This window comes from Castanea sativa, chromosome 8 (genome assembly GCF_040712315.1).
Source record: "Castanea sativa cultivar Marrone di Chiusa Pesio chromosome 8, ASM4071231v1".
Classification (NCBI taxonomy): Eukaryota; Viridiplantae; Streptophyta; class Magnoliopsida; order Fagales; family Fagaceae; genus Castanea; species Castanea sativa.
Genome location: NC_134020.1, coordinates 5261673 through 5271701, shown reverse-complemented (window position 1 = coordinate 5271701; position 10029 = coordinate 5261673).

Sequence of the window (10029 nt, the reverse complement as noted above, 5' to 3'; positions counted from 1 at the left end):
GAGCTGGTAGGCCTAAAGACGCCTGTAGTAGACATTTTGACTCAGTACGAGAGTGGGTTAGGAGCTAGCCTATCATTCTAGCTGCTAGTTCATTCTAGCTGAGTGCCCCGTTGCTACAGAGGGGACTTTATGGATCTGAGAGAGTGTTAGACTTCCTATAGGCGCCAGGCTATAGTAATTGCCTTCTTTGGCTCAGTGCTATTCCCTTCTCAACTGGGTTCTGTCAGCTTTGTAGTCTTACCCCTAGTGAGTACTCTACCTCATAGTATTTCATTTGTCCCCTCTCTTCTCTCTAAGACCATTCGGTCTCTTTCTTCATGTCGGGAGGTAGGTAGTGGTAGGCTTGGCAGCTATGTGCACATGTTGCAGTTGTGGTTTTGCAGTCATATGAGTGCAATTTCTAGGGCATAACCCGTAAGGTTTCTAAAGAGAAATTGGATCCAAATCACTGTAGCTATTGACCTTCCTTTTATTGCGGATACCACTACTTGGTTGGGGTATTTGTTTGGCTTGGGTCCCATTGACTAGGTATGAAGAGTCAAGCGGGGAGTTACTAGATGGTAGGGTTAGACTTACTGCACTGGTTTGCTTGGCATCCCACTGATGGGCATTTGGGGTTGCGCAAGATATTACTTGGGTATGGCCATGAGGCTCAATGGTACTTAATACGTCCCTTGACTTAGTGATCTTTCTGGCATCATTTGTGACTATGAGCTCAATGACATAGATTCAGCTATGATAGAGCGCACTTCTGGTTTTTGGATGGGGCGCAAGTCGACTATTGACTAGGATCCATGCTTCATCATTGACTTGTCAGTACCTGATCCACTTGATCCTAAACTTCCAGCTGATATATTGAGGGATTATACCTTAGAGTTTGAAGGTAGAGTTGAGAGTAGCCTTAGAAGTTAGAGAGAATGCTTGGTAGAGGCTATCAAAGATAGGGACTGCTGTAAGAAGGCCTTTAATGCCATTATAGAGGACTTTGATAAGATAAGGGAGACCTATGAGTCTGAGCTTGCTACACTTTGATCAGAACTCTCGTAGAGGGGTGAGATCCCCTCATCCACAGATATTGAGTGTACTCTGTAGAGATCTCAGGTTACGAGTTTGGAGAGTGAGTTGGCAGATCTTACTTAGAGATTCACTATCTTATGCTAAACCAGATATAAGGAGAGAGCCACAATAGAGGCTAGCCATACTGAGGTGAGTAGTAGGGCTAATGATTTAAAAGTGAGGCTAGTGTAGGATACATCCTACATTCATTCTACTCTGAGCCTTGAGTATAGGCCAGCTAATGAGCCCAGTGAGGCACAATTGGCATTCTGTCATCTTTAGGCTAAGGTACCCGAGAAGGAGAAGGCATTAAGTGTTGCCACTGCTAAGATCAACACATACAGGTTTTGCTTGTACAGAGAGCCAAAGTTGCACCTCAAGTCCTAGCTTAGAGAGGGAGTTGGTCTGGTTTCTCCATTCATATGCTAGACTCAGCAAGACCGCTAAAGTTCTCGATTTTGATGCTGCAAGGTTGCTTTGTACCCATTTCTCCAATGATGCTGCTAAATTCTCCTCACCGACTTTAGGAGGCTATGCCAAGCAGTGTCAGACCGTTTAGACCATGTTTGACTTTCTTGAGTATTTTCTATTTCTTTTTATTTCTGCACATGAGCTATGTAGTTAGTATTCCACCATACATGGAAAGGTCCTTCATAAATTGCCAGGCAATTACGTGAGGCCTTCCACTTTTGGGTTTTTAAAGCACAGTCTAGTTTGTAAGGCATGCTTAAAAAATGGAAAGAACGTGGAAACAGAGATGTTTATGTATATATATGGTTCATCAAATGATGTTTATGTTTATCATATTTGTGTTAAAGAAAAAAAGAATGACAGATGCATTAAAAGATAAAAAGGCACAAGATAGGCACGTTTAATGAATATGTGTGCAAATACTTGAAAATGCAAGAACATACAAATATAATGGTAAATGCAAGTCCATGCATATCACTTAAAAGATAAAAAGGCACGAGATAGACACGTTTAATGAATATGTGTGCAAATACTTGAAAATGCAAGAACATACAAATATAATGGTAAATGTAAGTCTATGCATATCACTATCTCAGGCTCTAAAGGATACATCCTATCCTAGAAATATCTTTCCCATTCCTATTGGGGTACAACTGCAACTGGTGTATGCCACAAAATCCTTAGCACAAAGGGCCATATACATTCCAAACATAGATTGATCCTTCTAAAATCCTAAGGCACCCTTATTTCTTCATCTTGAAAAGGATTCATCTTTCCTTCCAATATTGATCTTAACCCAAAGTAGATTCAAATAACTCCACTAGGAAGGATCAGGTCATCACATAGTTCAACTGAACATTATAAATTTTTGATTGCCTTAACTTTTGCCTAGACTGCCTTTTCAGGTTTTCAATCTAGTAGGCTCCCTTACACTCTATTTTTTGCTCTCCTTTTGCGTAAACTGCCCTTTCGGGTTTTCAATCTACATTTTCATATTTTTTTTATTTTTCTTTTTGTTATATATACTTTTTTTGAATACACAGAAAAATAAAAGGGGTTGCACTTAGGAACTCCATCATGCAAAGTACTGTATAATAGCATCAAAATTGGTGGGCATATTGAAATCATGTCCATAAAATCAAGGATCCTTTAGAGAATGCCTTCTTCACCACATACGGGCCCTCGTAAGTTAGGGCAAACTTTCCTCTATGATCAGGCATAGCCTAGTTGCACTTCTTCAAGACTAAGTCGCCTTTTTCAAAGACTCTTGGTCTAACCTTCTTGTTGAATGCTCACAAAGGTCCATGGCATGTTGTAGTCCATCGCTTTTCATCTATCATGTTTAATTGTTCGTATCGAGATCAAGCTCATTCAGCTTTTGACAGCTCTGTCTGTGACAAGATTCTAAGAAATGGGATCTTAACCTTTACTGGGAGGATGGTTTCCATGCCATTAACCAAAGAATATGGGGTTGCACTCGTGTAAGTATGAACAGAAAGTGTGAAAAGCACACAAGGAAAATGGCAAATACTCGTGCCAAGCCTTATATGTATCTGCCATCTTCACAAAAATCTTCTTTATATTCTTGTTGGCTCCTTTTACTGCACCATCCATCTAAGGATGGTAATGAACCAAATTCCGATGCTCAATCTTACACTATTGGCAAAGATCTTCGATTATTTTTACATTCAGATTCTTTCCACTATCTATAATAGCTCTCCTAGCACGTTGTAGCGACAAATGATATTTTGTTTCAAAAATCGGGCAACTACCACCTAGGTAATGCTTCTGTAGGAAGCGGCCTCCACCCACTTTGTAAAGTAATCGATGGCCACTAAAATATACTTATGCCCATTCGAGGTTTTTGAAATCACAGGTCCGATTACATTCATACCCTAGACAGAAAAAGGCCACGGCAATGCTAGAGAGTGCAGGGGTTAAAGAGGAACATTCTTCCTATTTTGATAGATTTGGCAACGATGACATATCCTCACATGCTTAATGCAATCATTCTCCATGGTGAGCTAATAGTAACCGGCTCTTATAATCTTCCAGGCCAACAAGGGTTTACTAGAATGGCTCCAAGCAAGCCTTATGCATCTCTTCCATCGAATAGTCAGCCTCAGTAGCATTTATGCATCGAAGCAAGGTTGTATAGTGGTTCCCCTTTAACAGGATTTCCCCAATCAAGAAAAACTGGCACTCCATGTGCCTAATGAAATTCATCTCACTATCCATAGCTTCACACGTGTATCCAACATCCTTAATATAAGATTTGATATTGTGGTACCATTGTTTTCCATCGATCTCAACTTCAACATTCATGCACTCTTCAATATTTATGCAATAGGCTAGCAAGCCTCAGACTTCTATACATAATTTCTACATTTCATTTCCCTTTTGCCAACTTAACCATGCTGGTCAGGCTTGCTAAGGCATTAGTGAACTGATTGTGTGCTTGAGGCAAATAAGCAAATGTAATGTTTTGAAACTTCGGATCAAATGGTTAACACATCTCTGATAGGGAATCAACTTGGTGTCTCGGGCTTACCACTTTCGCTCTATTTGGGAGATGATCAACAAGGAATCTCAAAAAACACTCAAATCATATGCTTAAACTCCAAGGAAACTTGCAAGACCACGCTTCGTATTCTGTGACATTGTTTGTGCAGTCAAAATTCAACTTGATTGAAAGGGAATTTGCTGGCCATTTGGGGATAGTAGAACTGCTCCCACTCCATTTCCAATGGTATAGGCGGCTCCATCAAAATATAGGTTCCAACACCACGGTTCCACACAGCTTGGTTCTGGCTCTATTGCTAGGACATCTTCATCAGTGAAGTGAGATTCTAAGAAATCTTGATCGTTCAATGGCTGATCTGCGAGCTAATCGGCTATAACCTAGCCTTTGATGGCATTTCGCACTACAAACACAATATCGAACTCGGATAGCATCTACCAACAGGAGATCTTTCCTATGAGAGCAGGCTTTTCAAAGATGTACTTGATGGGGTCCATGCGAGAAATCAACCATGTGGTGAAGCAGATCATGTACTACCAAAGTTTACGTGAGGCCCATGCCAGCGCGCAACACGTCTTCTCAATGGCGATGTAGTTAATTGCCTTCTCTTTTTGCCAAGGCTCACTTAGCTTGCCTAACATGTAACCCATGGATGTTTCTTATGCCACTAGGAAGAGAATCAATGGATGTCTCGGCATAGGGGGAACCAGAATGGGAGGATTCAACAAATACTTATTGATCTTGTCAAAGGCTGGTTGACATTTGCCTGTTCATTCTATCTGTGTATCCTTCTTTAAGAGCTTGAACAAAGGATTGCACGTGGTGGTCAACTGCGTTACAAAGTGGGCTATATAATTAATCCTTCCTAAGAAGCTTCGATATCATGGAACAAAGTTACTATGACTCACTGATAACTCACACCTGCATTCTTCAAACCGAATGGCATGACATCATAGGCATAAGTCCCCCAATGGGTTGTGAATGCAGTCTAGGCTTTATCCTCTTCAGCCATCTTGATCTGATTATAACCTAAAAACCCATCCATAAAGGAAAAGAACATGTTGGTTGCAGTGTTGTTAATCAAAGTATTGATATGTGGCAAGGGAAAATTTTCCTCCAGGCTAGCCTAGTTCAAATCTCTATAATTAACACACACGCGTACTTTCCCATCCTTGTTTGCATGGGAAGAATATTTGCAACCCAATTAGAATAGGCTATGGCAATAAGAAAACTAAAACTCAACTTCTTTTCCACTTCTTCTTTAATCTTCAAGATAATCTTGGACTTCACTCTTTAGAGTGCCTGCCGCACTGGAGGACGTTCAGATTTGACCGGAATCCTGTGGACCATAATCTTTGTATCTAAACCTAGCATATCTTGATAAGACTAAGCTCGTCTCTCATGTCCTTAGGAATGTTTACCCCAATCTTAACAGGTTTTTCATTTTCGCCTTTGTGGGCGCAAGGGGGGGGGGGAGTTGCCATCTAGTTTATGCAATGGTCTAGGAATCATATATATAACGTCCTTTCAAGGAAAGACCTTTGATCTTACTACTAGAGTATGGGTTCGAAGTTTAGGTACGTTCTTAAGAAGGTGTTAGGCACCCAAAATCGCCCAACCCTAAGATTGGCTTCCCATCAATGTGTCTTACACCTTAATCTTATTAAAAACAATTTCAATACTTGTTTTCTAAACTCACACACACACACACTAGCATACATCTAAGCATAGAACCATGACATCATTCATCCCAAAACACATATCTATCCATAAAGCAAAAGGTAACCAAACCACACACATATACAAACCCTAGCATTCATCTAGCATGTGAAAATCCTATCATATACCTAAAACAAGGTAGCAACTCAATCATGATAGCAGAGCATAAATATCAATATGGAAGTAAACAAATCATTTCATGGATAAAAAATAGGGCATCAACTTCATACACATACATCAAGAGAGGATTAAACAAACAACATGCATGTACATGTGAATGCATGACTTACCTTACTTACCTTGCAACATGTCAGCACTAATGGCATTGTGCATGGACATGTGAATGAATGATCATGGTATTCAAACAAGACATAAACATAAAACCCTAATCTAAACGTATTAAAGATATTCAAGCACATAAGACAGAGACTCAGGTATGTATAAACATATGAAAAAGGATTTAAACAAAGGAAAAAAATGTGAAATAAGCAAACCAAACAACATAAGAACTTGAATTAGGGTTTTTGGGCAAGTGCTTGCGTACGCAGCCAGAGGCTACGTACGCATGCTTATGACAGGCATGCGTGGGACTTGTTCAAAATCCTAACCCAGAAACACAAAACAGAAAAACAAAGCATAAACAAAAACCCTAATTCTAACAAACTAGCATGCTTATAAACATCAAACAACGGTAAAACTAAACTAAACAAACAAGTAAAAACACAAACTAAGCAAAGAAATGAGATTAAAATAAGAAAGAAAGATTAAAAAGAAAAGAGAAAGGTTGAAGCTTGATACCTCAAAAAGGAGCTCCCAAGCTTTTATTTTGACCATTCCCTTTAGTTAAATCTATCACAAGTCATTAAACAAGCGATTAGCAATGTTAAACTAAAAGGATTGGGGCCAAAAAAGGTCCTAATCAAATAAAATTGACTTGAGGGTATTTTGTGAAAAACTCCCTTTTGATTCACTTTTTTCTATTGAATCTTAGGTTTTTCCCATGGGATTTCTATGTGTTTTGAAAATGTACCATGTAAGGCTTTATATAGTGGAAAAAATGGGGTTTGTAACAGCTCCTAGATGATGTGGGATTTATTCCAAACCTTAATCATTATTGTAAAAAACTTGTCTTTTCATGTTTTTGAAACCCTAACTACGTACACAAGAATGTGCCTACGTATGCATGCTTTGGCCCACGTACACAAGCCATTGCCCACATACGTGGGCCAAGGGCCCCTTTGGTCATTTTATTTCCAAAACTAGATTTTTGCTCATTTAAAAGGTTATATTTTCCATTTTAATACTTCTCAAGTCAATTTGATATATGATTAGGTTTTAAACTAGCCTTGGGCCATAGAGTTTGAGCATCATTGGGGAACAGGGGCCCGAGTTGTGAGGGGTACAAAATGCGGTGTCTAAAGCCTTCCTTGGATAGGTTTATCACCTCTGTCTCTTCTATATTAGGTTTGGATCCTTCACTCTCTGTACTAAGGGCTTTTAGGATGCCTCGAGACAAACTCAGGATCTCTTCCAATCCTTCAATATCATGATCCAAATTTATTGTCTCGTTCACACCGTTTATGTCCTTATCATGGCAAAGAGACAATGTACCCACTAGGGAATCAAAACAAATCCTATAGAATGGAATATATAGAAAGAAACATAAGATAATTTGCATACAAATTCATAGGAAAACAATAAAAGAGATATGGAAGAATTTCCTGAATAATACGATCAATATTTCATTAATGGATTATGGGTGGGGAAAACAAAGTTCATGCCTGATGATGATGAAAAGGGAAATGCTATTTTTTGTTGTTTTTGGGAAAAACAACTAACTGGGGAAAAGAACAAGGAATCTAAACAAACAAAGCAGGAAATAACATAAGCATGCAAAACAAACTAGATATGTTATTCCAGTCCTCTCGAGCGATTAGGAAACCTAACCACTCAAGGATGGAATACTCCTTACTTAGCTAATGCAATCATAAAGTAAGGCTCGATGGTTCAAAGGCCTTCCAGCTTGCCTGGTAGCCCTAGTCAAATAGTAGAAGTTAAACCATCTTTAGAAGACATGATAGCGGTCACTAAGAATTCCTTGGGATAGAGCCAAATAATACAAGCTAGATCAGACTCTTCATCCTCCACTTCCTTGAAAGATTTTGGCATAATGACTTTGGCCGGAGCCGAAAAATTGGCCCTGATATGGGGAATAGACATCCCCGGACTAGCAAACTTCCTCTTATTCCCCCTGGAAGCTTGAAAGAGTTCTTCATGAGTAGGCTCATACCCTAGACCGAATCCTCCTTTGTTATCAAAGAGCTTAACCAGAGTAGGGCTTCAACGACCCATGGCTCTGAGGCCTTGGCCTAACTTGTACCTAAACTTGAGCATCTCTTTAGTGGCCATCAAAACTACTGCAGGCCATCCGGACTCAGGCTTTGAAGCATTGTGAATCATAGAAACTAGCTCGAAGTTATGGAAATATGCTTCTGGAAAGGCATTAGCATCAATGTAGGGTATAGATGTCTCCTAAAAAATGGTCATCTGCTCCTCGGCCATAATGATTATCAACTAATTCTCAGACATAAACTTCAGTCTTTCAATGGAGGACAGATGCAACTGCACCTGCTGCATGTGACTTGGGCCTCCCTAAAAGCATATTGTACAAAGAGTCCACCTTAATCACTGGGAAGTTAGCCACAAAAGACCTTGGGCCAATCTCAATCATTAACTCAATCTCACCTTGCATTTCTCAGTGCATTCCATCAAAAGATCTAATAATCATGGTGATAGGCCGAATGAGCGACATATCCATTTTTAACTACTCTAAAGTGGCCATCGAGCAAACATTAAGAGCTGAACCATTAGTAATCAATACCCTATCCATAATCATGTCTTAACACTTGACTAAAATATGCATGGCCAAGTATGAGCATTCCTTTTTGGAGGCAACTCATTATTTGAAAAGGAGACATGATTGGTGGCCAACACCAATGATACCATACCCTCGAAGGAGGAATCTGTAGTGCCAGTAGGAATATGAGTTTCTTTCAACACCTTCAAGAGAGCCTCATGGTGGACATCAGAAGATAAAATAATGCCAAGATAGAAATCTGAGCTGGAGACTTTTTCAACTACTGAATCACACTATAATTGGCCTTTCGGATGGTCTTCAAGAATTTCTTGGCTTCTTCAATGGTAACCCTATTTCTAACTGGCTCGGCTGTACCCTTGCCAAGCTCCTTCATTCTCCTTTCTAATCCCTTAAGAGTATAACATCGACCACTCCTAGTGAGTCCAGCTAAACCTAAAGAGACATTGGAACAAATTTCTTCCATCCTAGTGTGAGTAGAGATCACGGTTACATCATATTTCCATGGGATACTATGGTCATTCTTATAAGTGAAGGGCTTCGGCATACGAATGATCAAACCCTCTTGAGTCTGTGAATTAGGTTCTAGAGAAAAGGTCTTTGGACCAATAATGACTGGACTAGGTAAAGAGGCCTCTGAAGCCTTTGGGCCAGGCACCCCACAAATTCCTTGAATAGACCTTGGTAGAACTAATGGAGCAAAACCTCAAATAGTAGGAACAACGTGGGCTTCTTTCTAGCCAACTCTGGAGATGACTTTGCAATCTCAAGCAACGATAAAATCAGAGGGGCAAAAGCTTTAATGTCTAATATAACCAATTCCTTCTTTAGAGCTGGCACTTTCGTATCTAGAGATGATTCCACTATCTCCTTTATAATAATTGAAGATGGGGAAACTGATGCCCCTATCCCTAGATGGACCTTGCAAGCATGATCTTTCAAGTACTCATCCTAATCTTTCCTTGAACCTACGGACATAGCACTATAGTTGGTTCCTACTTGTAATCCTGGAGGGCATAGGCTAGTCACCACGCAATCACCCGTGCGCACGACCTCTCTTTTTATCAAAATAATACCACGGTCGGCTAGACTTTGAACCTATACTCTAAGCACTCCACAATCACATAAGACATGTCTATTCCCACTGTTACATAACTAACAAACATCCCAGTGAAATCCTAGGATTCATATATCTTCCAAAGAAATATGACTTTCCTGGGCTAGAGCCTATAACATGGCTTTCCAAAGGAATGAAGGGGATGAGAAATCTAGAATCCTTTCTTCCACTATAGAGATAGCATTCACATTCCTTTCTGGGTAAGGAGGTAAGGGATAAGTAATAACATTTGGCCTCAGGGTGTTCTCAAACTATATCAACTTATTATCG